This window comes from Pteropus medius, unplaced genomic scaffold, assembly GCF_902729225.1.
Source record: "Pteropus medius unplaced genomic scaffold, Ma_sr-lr_union100, whole genome shotgun sequence".
NCBI classification, from domain to species: Eukaryota; Metazoa; Chordata; class Mammalia; order Chiroptera; family Pteropodidae; genus Pteropus; species Pteropus medius.
Window position 1 is genome coordinate 11,271,219 of NW_024349804.1, and position 11,406 is coordinate 11,282,624.

The following is an 11,406-nucleotide window of genomic DNA, read 5'->3' on the forward strand; positions in this document are numbered from 1 at the left end:
TTCCCTTCAAGTCTGAGGAGCAGGCGGGCGGGAGTAATATATTAGCTCCGCTGGTTTAACCGGACAGCAGCATGAGCTTGTAATAAGGATGTGGTAATACACCACGAGAATCTGTAGGCTCATAAAACTTGACCTTATAAATCTCCGAGTGTATCAGTTCCATACAGCAGCCACTCCCCGCGGTGGAAGTCCCAGACTTATAAAGTGGCCGTTGATAACAGAACAGTTTATCCCCACCCTACCTCCCTTATTTTAAACTCCTCAAGACAGACTAATCAGGGCACATGAATAATTTTTTTTAAAACAGGAATGCCACATCAAAACACATAAACCCCAAACTGTTCTCTAGGGTTGGGGAGTGGGGCCCTCAGAGGTTAAACAAGCTCATTAACAATTAGGCTAAAACGTTCCCCAAGCAACATCCTGTCTCCTCCCCCACTTCTGCTCAGCCTCTCTGCGGGTGGCGGACGCCTCTGTGGGACCCTCTTGCTTTCAATCAGGGGTTGGCAAACTTTTTCTGTAAAGGGCCAGACATAAATAGTTTAGGCTTTTCGGGCTGTGAGGTTTTGGTCACGACAGGTATAGACGATATGTAAACGAATGGGCATGGTCGTGTTCCAATAAAACTTTATTTACAAAAGCAGGCGAGCATGATTTGGCCTGAGGGCCAGAGTTTGCTAACCCCTCCCCTGGCTCTAAATGGTGTATCTTCCTCCTTCAGTGTCTTCACCGTTGGCAACTTGCTCTCTGAGTGACAAGGGCGACAGCCTATAGCACTTATGCTGACACCTGGGATTCCCAGCATGAGCTGTCAAAACCCAACGGTGTACCAGACAGTTTCCCATGTAAGGTCTTATTTGACTCCGAGAGCGAGGTGTCACCGTCCCCTCCCATTCTGCGGAATAGAAGACTGAGTCCGGAGAGGTAAAGTGACTTCCCCGATGTCGTGTAACTAGTATGAGCAGAGGTGAGATTTGCACCAGCGGTTCTTGGCTCAAGCGTACAGAAAGGCGGAAAAGGGGCCGCCGCCCGCAGAGCCTGACTCAGGATTGTCACCGGGATTAAATAACACATGTGGGAAGCTTCTTGGGAGACTCTAAAATGCTGAGTAAATGTTAGTTTATCTAATTTTCTTAAAGTGTCCAGGCGAAAGACTTGACAGACCTCTCGTGTGAGTTACAAGGCTCTACGTGGGCGTCACTGCCGTGCCCTCCCCGGTTTTGGCAGGAGTCCCCTGCAGGTGAAGCCGATTACAGTTCCCAAGCCTTGGCTGAAAGTGGACATGAGCTCTGTAGGGCAGCCGGCCCCAAAGGGAAGGACTTTGAACCCACTGGAACAGACAGCCGGTGCAGGGGCCGGCTCCTGCCGGCGTTCAGACGAGGCCGTGTGCGGCATGGGTTCCATTTAGGGCAGCCGTTCCCCGTCTGGGCAGATGGCCTGCAGGAACGGGGCTGGGCTGATCTGGTTTCAACTAATTCTATTAAATGAAAAGTTCTGTAGAGCAGATTCCTTCGCGAGCCCCTGTCCACATGGCGATTTAATCGAGTAAATTAAAACATCGTTGCTTTCTGTCCGCATTGCTGTGGTGGTCTTATGGGGAAGTGGTGGGGGAGGAGGGGAAGTCTGGATTTGTAGGGGCTTTGGCCGGAGGTGGGGGGTGCTGAGGCCCCTGGAGACAGAGGCAGGGCTCAGAGAGGGTGACAAGGGAGATGGCAGGAAGAGGACCTTGGTGGATTCGGGATTAGGGTGCAGAGCTCGCGGGTGCCCTCAAACCATCCGGTCCAGCCCCTCATGATGCAGATGGGGACACTGAGGCCCAGAGGGAGGAAATGACTTGATCAAGGTCACCCAAAGAGGCTGGAGACGGGAGAGCTGAGGGCTCGGAGGGACTTGAGCGAATCAGACACAAGGAGAACCCCTCTCGGACACCCCGGGAGGCCAGCGTGGCGTTGTCGCAGCCTGGAGGCCAGTGTGTCGCAGCCTGGGAAAACGGGACTCGTTTTTTTTTTTTTTCTGCTTTATTCAGCAAAGAGCTTCGCTTCTCCGGCTGTCGCCCTGCCTGGGGTTATTTATGGGGTTCTGTCTCCCCCACAAGTCTGCCAGTGGCACTGTGTGGTGTCGTGTGGCTTTCAGAGCTCTGTCAAGGACTAGAACCTTCCTGTACTGTGACCTCACAATTCATAAGGCAGGAAAGAGCAGGGTGAGCTGGGGGAACGCTGGGATCTCAGGCTGGTCCTCCCTCAGCCCCCATGGACCGGCCAGAGTGTTCCCTCCCCTTGCAAAGCTTACCCCAGCCGGAAACTGACTGTATCTGGGAGAACATGGGCTTGGGATTGGCTCACTCCTTGCTGTCACATCGGGCGAACTAAATGAAGACACGTTGCCTTAAATTCTCCGATTCGGCAGCATTCCTGATAAAGCGCGATGCCGCCGATGTACGTGCACTTGACAGTCACCCACGGCCTTCTTTCTCTCCTCTCGGCGATCGCGTGAGATAGCCAGGCCCGCGTTAGGGTCGTGCCCATCGCCCGGATGAGGAAGTGGAGGCGCGGAACAGGCCCGGAGTCACGGCATGCCACAGTCATTTGGACTGGTTGTCCGCAGCCAGGGACAGAGGCAGCTCGTCACGGCCCGCGGCATGGGATGGGTACGGGGGCGTGGGGTCAGGGCAGGATCAGTCCTAGACAAAGCTGCAAGTAGAAAAGATTTGGCTTTAAGCCCCTCTCCCCTCCTTACTGCCCAAGCCCATCACCCATACACCCATCATCCACGCCCCTGTCCTCCCAAGTTTCCTGCAGGGCAAGTTGATAACGAGGCTGCCGGTGCTTAGGAAGAGCTTAGCAAGACGAGGTGGGGGTGCACTGTGCTGATGGAGCGTCCCTCACCTCGACCCACAGTGGGACGGTGGCCCGGCCAGGGCTGTCACAAGGACCTGCAGATTAACCGGGTGTGGTGGACGCACTTCCGCCGTCAGACCCTCAAAGGCAGCTGTGTTCCTCCTAATTTTTGCCAAGGTTCAAGTGGATAAAGTCAGGCTGCTCACCCCACAGAGGTTAAGCCTGCAGCCAACAAGCCTCGATTCTTCTCCCTACTAATAAGGGTGTTTTTATCTCATGCTTAGTATAAACCAGGAACAGAGCCTGAAGTGTCACGTGTGCGCAGAGGGAATCTCGGTGTGGACCCGCGGGGTGTCCACTGCTGATGGGCACACCTCTCTGGACACATTGGCCTGGTGGCCAAGGAAGGCACTGAGGCGGGGTATCTGGGCAGCTAAGGAGCCTGCTGTCAAAGGCCGTTATTTGCTTACGAAGGTATGGTGATTGGAAGAACGCTACCTAGAGACAAGGCCCCAGTCCCTAAAAACACTCAAATCCATCCCCTGGACGAACCCACCTGGGCTTCTCGAGAGAAGGCAGCTTCCAGAAAGGAAAATAGCATTGCTCTGTGTATGCGCATGGGGCCCTGGGCAGCCCCGCAGGGGACCCCCTCGCAGCGTAACCCACAGGGGGCCCAGCATGTCATCCCCCCAGCTCTGAATCTTACCGTGGAGCACCTTCCGTGTTGGCACCCTGGGAACGGAGGGCTGCAGTGGTGATGTTCTGTGGACGAGCCAGAACCGCCACGTGGACACAGAGACGCCACACGGGTGTGGGGAGGCGAGCTTCAGCAGAGCCTGGAGGAAGAGGACTTCCCCACCCCGAGACGTCCCCTTAGGACTCTCAGAGGTGCTGGAGGGTCCCTTTTGAGACCACTGGGGGCTGGAATCTCAGCCAACTATGTGGGCTGAAAATGGGGGTGAGGAGCCAGGGACATGTGAGCGTTAATGATGGCGCGTCCCGTGCCCCTCAGAGGATCGAGACTTGGGAAATCATGTCTCTAGATCACGGGGCTTTGGGGAAAATCAGGTTCGCACAGGGGTGTGATTGCCCATCCTCGAAACAACCCTACAAAATGGCAGACGAAGACCCCCAAACTCATTCGTTTGAGAAAAGCACATTGTCAGGGATGTCTGTACCCGCGGGCTGACAGCACGGCGTGCATAATGCGAGCTCCGAGAAGCAGCATGAGGCAGGAGGTACATGCGTGGGCTTTCGAGCCAGAAAACTGGGCTGGATCCTGGCTGACCCCGGGTTAGGTGGGGCCTTGAGCGAGGTCCCCACCTCTCTGAGTGGCAGTGGCTCCATCCTAGACACAGCCATGCTAATATCGAACCTCAGGACTCAGCACAGAGATGAGCGACCGACCCAAAAGGCAACCTGGCTCCTCGTGGAGTGCGGGAGGCAGGGCTCTCCTCCCGGTTAGCACGGGGCGGGACTCGGCCCGCCGGAGAGGAGCCTCCCATTCCTCATCTTCTCTGGCGTGATACTTATGCCCTAGTCAGCAAATTTGGACCAGTCGTCGCTCAGAAGGCACATCTGTCCTTTGCTGTTGGAAGGGCTCGGTGCAAACCCGTCTGCTGGGCTCAGGCAGGCCCCGTATAAACCCGTGGCTCAGACACGGAGGAAGCAGAAGAGTGATTATGTTCCTGCTGATGTCATTAAATCCATCACACCCCTAATTGTCCCTCAACCGTCCACACCTCACAGTGGGGCCCCAACCGTCTGCCACAGATGCTGAGAGAGTGGGGTTTGGGGAGCCGACAGCAGCCCGCAGACCACTCTCCCAAAAAGACAGGGAGGAGGCGTCCCCCATCCCGAGCTGGCTTCCGCCATGTGGACCACTTGGTCCCTTTCTGGGGGCCGAGTCACCACGGTGCTGGTCCTCTTGGTCCCTCGCTCGTTGGCTCTGACGCAGCGCTTACTTCGTGCCGAGCTAGTGTGAGTGGAGTCGAGGCTTCGCCGCCCTCGTCCAGGGTTTCTGACTCACCCACTCCCTGCGGGGCTCCCCGAGGCCTCCCCCCACCTCTGTCCCGTGGCCTGAACCGAGAGAGGTCGGATTGAGAAGCAAACGACCCAGCAGCCCAGCTCTGTCACTTTAAAGTTTATGCCTCGCGCTTGGAAAATCTTTTCCTTCTGTCAAATTTCAAGCACTAAATTTACTCAACATACTTTCAGAGACTCGTGTTTTATCCGTTTTTAATTAACTCATTTGGAAGCTTTCATACTTGCCCCCCAAATATTTTATTGGCATTTCATTGCCATTGTTTTCTTTGGGAAGGCTGCCTATACCACAGAGGAGGGTCACCAGGCAACACGGCCTGGCATCTGGACGCGCTTTGTTCCTCTCTTGCCGCTGGCCCTCTCTGGGGCTCTCGCATTTACTGTTAAAATATTACAGAGGCCCACCCCCGAGTGGCCGTAATCACTGGTGCTAGACTGTCTCTAATTGATTTAATTATTCATAATTGCTCAGCTGGGTTTATGCATACTTGTGCGTGATCCTGGTGAACAGGCGGGTCTCGGAGTCGCTGTGGGCCTCGTGCGGCCTGCGGACATTTGGATGGCGCCCTCCGCAAGCTGGGATGGGACTCCTTAGAGTGCCGGCTGGAAAATGGTGCCACTTAGAAAGTTTGCTTATAAATGTTTGGGAATTTAAAATGTTTGGTGCCAATGGAATTTGAAAACAAAGGCCAGAAATGCCAGCCGGGGTGGGGAAGGCCGGAGAAGTTCGTTAAAGGAAAGGAAACCAGAAAAACAAGACGCGCCGTCCGTGTCAACGGACTCACGACAACTTGACCGTCACCCGTTTCTCCGGGGCAGCTGCAGGGGGCCCCGGGTCTGCACACTCGCTGATCCGGTCCTACGATACTTCTGAGAGCCTTTGCTTGGAAAGAACCAAACACGCCAGTATCTGGCGGAATGCGAGGGAGGCAAAGTGGATGCAGAAGCAAATTCCATCACCAGGAGATGTCATCAGCCTAAGGTTTCTCTAATTGTCCCCATACCAGTCTTCTTAATTAATTCAAGACGAGTAAATGATACGAGGTTTGCATGCTTCATGGGGCGGCTTCCTGGTGACTAATATTCGAAGCAATAGAAGGAACCGGAGCCTTCTCGCTTCCTGAGGGTCCGCAGCCATCCCAGGCTTTGACCCAGCTCGAAACGGCCCTAGCGCCCTCCGGCTTATTTTGGGAAATGGCGCCAACGGACATTGTGACGTTTGTGGCGTTCCGGCCGGCTTACGCAGTGCCGTGGCCTCCTTTTCCTTGTCTGAGCCTGGGTCAGGTCGGGAGGAATCGGGAGGTTTGGCAGGGCAGAGGTGGTTGCCCCCATTTCGCAGAGAAGGACGTGGAGGGTCTGGAGTGGTAAAGTGGCTCGGCTGAGCCATACGCACTGCAGAGGAAGGAGCGAGGACCCAAATCCTGGCCTGGGGACACTTGCCCTTCATGCATCACCTCCCCGCCGGTGGAAGGTTCAGAACAACACGTAGGACATCTCATTCTAGGTCTTGCGTTCCCGGACAATGACCGTGGCCTACGAAGCTGGGGAAATCGTGGAGACTCAAGATAGACCCTCCAAACGAGGGGAGGGGCAGGGGGAGGAGACGGGGGTCTCCAGACTGCGAAGTGCTTTTAGATTCACTTTCTCTTAGGGTCGTAAACAGCCCCACAAAGCAAGTATTTTCATGCCTCAGAGCTCAGTAAATACTCGTAGTGTGATTACATGAGCCCCTCGTTTACGATTGGGGAAACTGAGGCTAGGAGAAGCTACGGGGATGAGGAGGGGAGCCAGAACCTCGCAACCAGAGTCCTCTGGCACCAGCACCGTCCCTCCAGGGCCCAGGCAGGCATCCTTTAATCTGAAATAAGCTTAAAACAGTCCGCAGGACGGTGAGCGGATCCCAGCTCTAATTCGCCCTCTGGGCGCCTCCTAGAACTTTTTCTAACAAAAACAGAGAAGTGATTTTCACAGTCCCACCAACCGCACAGCTCCGGGAACCCGGAGAGAGACGGACTGGCGGCCGCAGCCTCCACAAACCGAAATGTATGATCCGAAGAATGCAATTGCCAGTGTTTATGCGCACCGATTCCCAACCAGGGATCCTGAAATGGCGCTGGAGCCAAAAACACAAAAAGAGAGAGAGAGAGAACGACAGAAAGAAAGAAAAGAAAAAAAAAAAGAAGAAGAAGAAAGAAAAAAGAAAAGAAAAGAAGAAGAAGAAGAAGAAAAAGGCTTGAAACCTCCCGGACAATAAGCGATTCTTCACGGAACAAAACTATTACAATAGCCGGCCTTTGATCTTGCCCGTCTCCTGTTGCCAATTGTATTTTGTCACCATTGGGCTGTCACCGGCCAGGGAGCACTTTTGAATTAAGCAGTCTACAGCAATTTAGTGTGCACTGGCTTTGAAGTGCCAACATCCGTCAGGCCAGGGCTCACTTTTTTCATTAAAAATTTTTCAACTTCTCTAAGGGGGCTTTTGGCCTTTTTTTTTTTTTTTTTTAAGCCTGCCGGGGGCACCGAGATAAGTTGAGCCTCCAACCCAGTGGCCCCCAAGACATCAAAAGGCACTCGGTCCAGTAATGCTGGAGGCAGCCGTCATTAAGCCCTAATGGAGTGCTTCATTAAGGTCCCTTCAAAGGGCCCCGTTTACAGACTCGGAGATTGACTAATTTACACATTGTGGGTAAATTGCTACCAGCTCTGCTGCACCCGGCAGGGGGAGAGACGCCCTCTTTCTCTGAAAGGCGGGAACTGCAAACGGACCCTCTAATTGCACAGAGGCCCTCTCCAGGGAGAGTCTCAGGCTCTGCCCTCGATCGCGGAGTTGGCGGAAGCGTCTGCCCGCTGATCTCGGGGTTGTGTCTGTCCGTCCAGAGGTGGCATGGGACAGACGCGAGCGTGTGAACTTTCGAGCGGGACACTCCTACACGCATTGGCTTTGGATCCCAGCTCTGCTTCTATTAAAGACTGGAATCCTCTGGGCCTCAGTGTTTCTCATCTGAAAACGGGTGTGACCGACGCCCCTCACGGGTCTGTTTTCAAGGAGGAGAGAAGTCAAGATCAAGAAGAGGAGCTTGATGCGTGAAAGGAGCTACTCCTGCCTTAGCATCTCCATGAAAGAGTCACATACTCGTGCCCGGGTCGGTGGCCGCGTCGCCCTCCTACGGGATTGCTAATCTATTCGAAGATGCTTGCACCTGCGCGGGGCATTGGCCGCCATGAGTCAGGCCCTTCGCTATTTTAAAAAGCGCATTACTGGCCTCGGGGACAGCGCGTAACGGCGCTGATCTGTGTGTTACAGAGGCAGGCCGGGCCAGGCACAGTGAAGTGTGCTCTTTGGGATAGGACCAAAGTCTGAAAACAGTTCTTGGCCCGTTAAGAAAGGTGGGTCGCCAGCGGCGTGGTGTGGAGGTGGCCCCCCAGCCTGGCTCTGCTCCTGGCGTGTGTGCAACACCGGCCACGCTGCCTGCCCGCTCTGGACAGCAGAGACTCGCTTGGGGCCGAGAGGGGAGGGACTGCCTGCGCTTGGAGCCTCTCTCCAGCCAGACGCCTTGGGGTCTTCCCGCCTCTCGCTGCTCACAGTGTGGCCATGGGCCAGTGACATCAGCATCACCGGAGCCTTGAGAGAAATGCAGCTTCTCAGGGCACCCTGACCTTCTGAATGGGAACCTGGTGATTTGGGTTCAAGTGTGGGTTGGGGGGCACTGCTCTGACCCTTCCTTTGGCCCAGGAAGACCCTGGTGACTGTTGTTTCAACCAAGGGGTTCAGCCCAGTGGCCATGGCCTAGAAAGTCATCATTCTGGGGACTAATAGCCTGACTCCTCACCTACCACACTCTGGGATCCAGAGTATTCAAGTCAACATCAGGGCACTTGGATTCTCTAGGGTCGTCTGGGAACCTAAGTGCATGGAAGGAAGAGGAACCGCATCGTACATTGAGCGTCTACTGTGAGCTTGACGGTCTGCTAGGTGCACCATGCGTGGTAAGTAACTGAGGTTCTTCGCGATTTGGTCTTTCAATTGAGTCAGCCGAGCAAGAGGGTGTTCAAGTGACTTGACCAAGGCCACACAGGCTTCCTCTCCAAACCCCTGCCACGTGGCACAGAAGACCCGGGGGGCCCTGCTCCTGGAGACGACCCCTCGAGCCTGGTCAGGACGGGACCAGAGGGTGAGCCCGCAAGTGTCCGGTCGAGTCACATCGCCTCCGCTTTCTATTTGTCCGTCTTCCTAATTATAGAAAAAAAATCCTACAGTCACTTCCTCAATCCAACCTTCCACTTAGAGAAACAAGACTCCCACCCCCTCTGCTCCCGGCTCGCAGGGAGCTGCCCTGGCCACGGGCAAGCATCGCAGCAAACCACTTAGCAAACCGCAAATTTCAGAGGCCTCGTCACATCTGCGTTTTATCAGCTTTTTCCGGATAGTATTACCCCGAGCAATTGTCTGCAGATCGGCCGACAGCTGAGACGTTCAAGCGCTGAATTACTGAGAAAGGGCCGGAGATAAAACCGAGCACATGTACCCCATCAAAGTAATGAAAGCCTCCTGCCGCCAGGCCGCCCGCTGCCTCCTTCCAGCCGCCCGGCAGGAAGGCTGATTAACCCTTGCGGGGCAGGGAAGAAGAGCAGGGGTCATCCAATACCCAGGCTAATCAGGGCCCAGCAGCAGGGGTGGGGGTGGGCAGGAAGGAACAGCCTCTGCAGAGGGCCACTCTGGCCTCGGGATCAGCTCTGCTCCGTTTCCTGTGGCAGGACAGGGCTGGGGGGAGGGTGAGTAGCGCAGCGTCCAACACACCCAGCAGAGAGGCTGGGGACAACTGCGGGAGCATCCATAAATAAAGAACTCGGTGGCCACGAGATTCCAGGGACGCTGGATCGTGGTAGTCCCCGGGAGGGAGGGCAAGCGGTTCCCCGTGCGTGAGCCTGGCCTTGCTGCAGATGTCATGTTTGCGAGAGCTGGTGACCACTGTTTAATGAGCAGCTACTGCGGGCCAGGGTCTGTCTGCTCAGGACTCGCCGGACCCCTGCCCCCACCCCCTCCCCGCAATCAGCCGGAGGAAGGAGTTGCTGTTTGCCCCCTAGTGCAGATGTGGTGACAAAGGAGCCCACAGGTTTCATTTGCCCAAGTGCAGACGCTGGAAAGTGGCAGACGCAGGGGTTGGAACAAGGCAAGTCCTGCTTTGTGACCTCAGATGGTCACTCTTGTCCCCTCACGCCCCATGGCCCCATGCGCCCAGAGCCCCTAACTTGACAGCTACACGTTTCCCAGTGAGAGGCGGGTGCCAGGTTGTCCCCAGTCCCCTATTCCCTTGACCGACATCCCTTGGGCATCGGTGTCCCATCCCCCAGGGACTCATGTGATGGCTGCCCGCATCCACACTTCCCACCCGGAGCGGAGTCTCGGGGACCCATCTGCCCGCACGGGAGGGTCCACGTCCCCAGGGCGTTCAGGCCGACACAGCTCGGCCACTGAGGACGCTCGTGCTTTTCTCACAGTAATTCGAACGCCTCGCTTTAAAATCGCCGAGTCTCTTCACTAACGAGTCTGAATATCTCCTGCCCACCTTTGCATATTTGTGTCTCAGACCTTCTGAGTTTTTCTTACGGTTTTGGGAGCGTTCCCGCACGTTCTCAGCCGTGGGGTCCCCTGCCCGTGGGGTCCTTCCTGCACAGCCTTCCTCCCCACTGCGGTCGGATCCATCTCTTCTTCTCCCTGTCTGGCACCTTTAGGGTCTTTGGGAGTTGAATCATTCTTTCCCTAGAAACGGAGATGTCTTCTTTCGCTCTCTTGGATCGTCTTTATTATTACAATGTTCACGTCTAAGGCTCTCAGCCATCTGGAGCCCACCTTTCGAAAGGCTCAAGGGAGAGACTGTACATTCTTACTGAAGTAAGGCCACTCTGCTGCAGCGCGGTGTCGGCTGAATCAGACCTTTGGCTTCTCGGCCGGGACCTCAACTCACTGTGGGACACGATCCTGTACCCCGAGTTCCCTGTTGGAAAAGGGGCATCGCCCAGCGTCTCGTTCCCAGCTCCGCCCTGTCCCATCGCCACCGGCCGAAGCTGTGGCACATTCGCGCATCTTCTCTCTCTGCATCAAACCACAACGAACGCGAAGAGAAAAGCCCGAGATGATGAAAGAGTCTCTGCGATGCTCGTTTTCTGGGGACGATGCTCTTCGGCACGCACACCTCCAGAGGGCCGAGCTCCGGGGCGCACATGGCGTATGCGGCCCACTTCGAGGCGGGCGTTGGGGTGTGGCCCTCGTTGCGTCTCGGGCTGGGTTTTGAAATCAGGACTCCGCTCTCTTCCTTTCTCCAGTGTTCCAGCCAGCGTGCGGGGTCCCGGGGAGCCCCTCCTGGAGTGATCTCTCTGCTGGGGGGGGTCCTTCTCTTCCTTCTCCGCCCTCCCCCCATCTGCTTGGCCGTCTCTGTCCTCAAGATGCGCTCATCCGTTCACCCCTCCATGCGCCTCTTAAAAACATATATGCGGATGTGTCGCTTCTACCAGCGTTGTTCAGAGG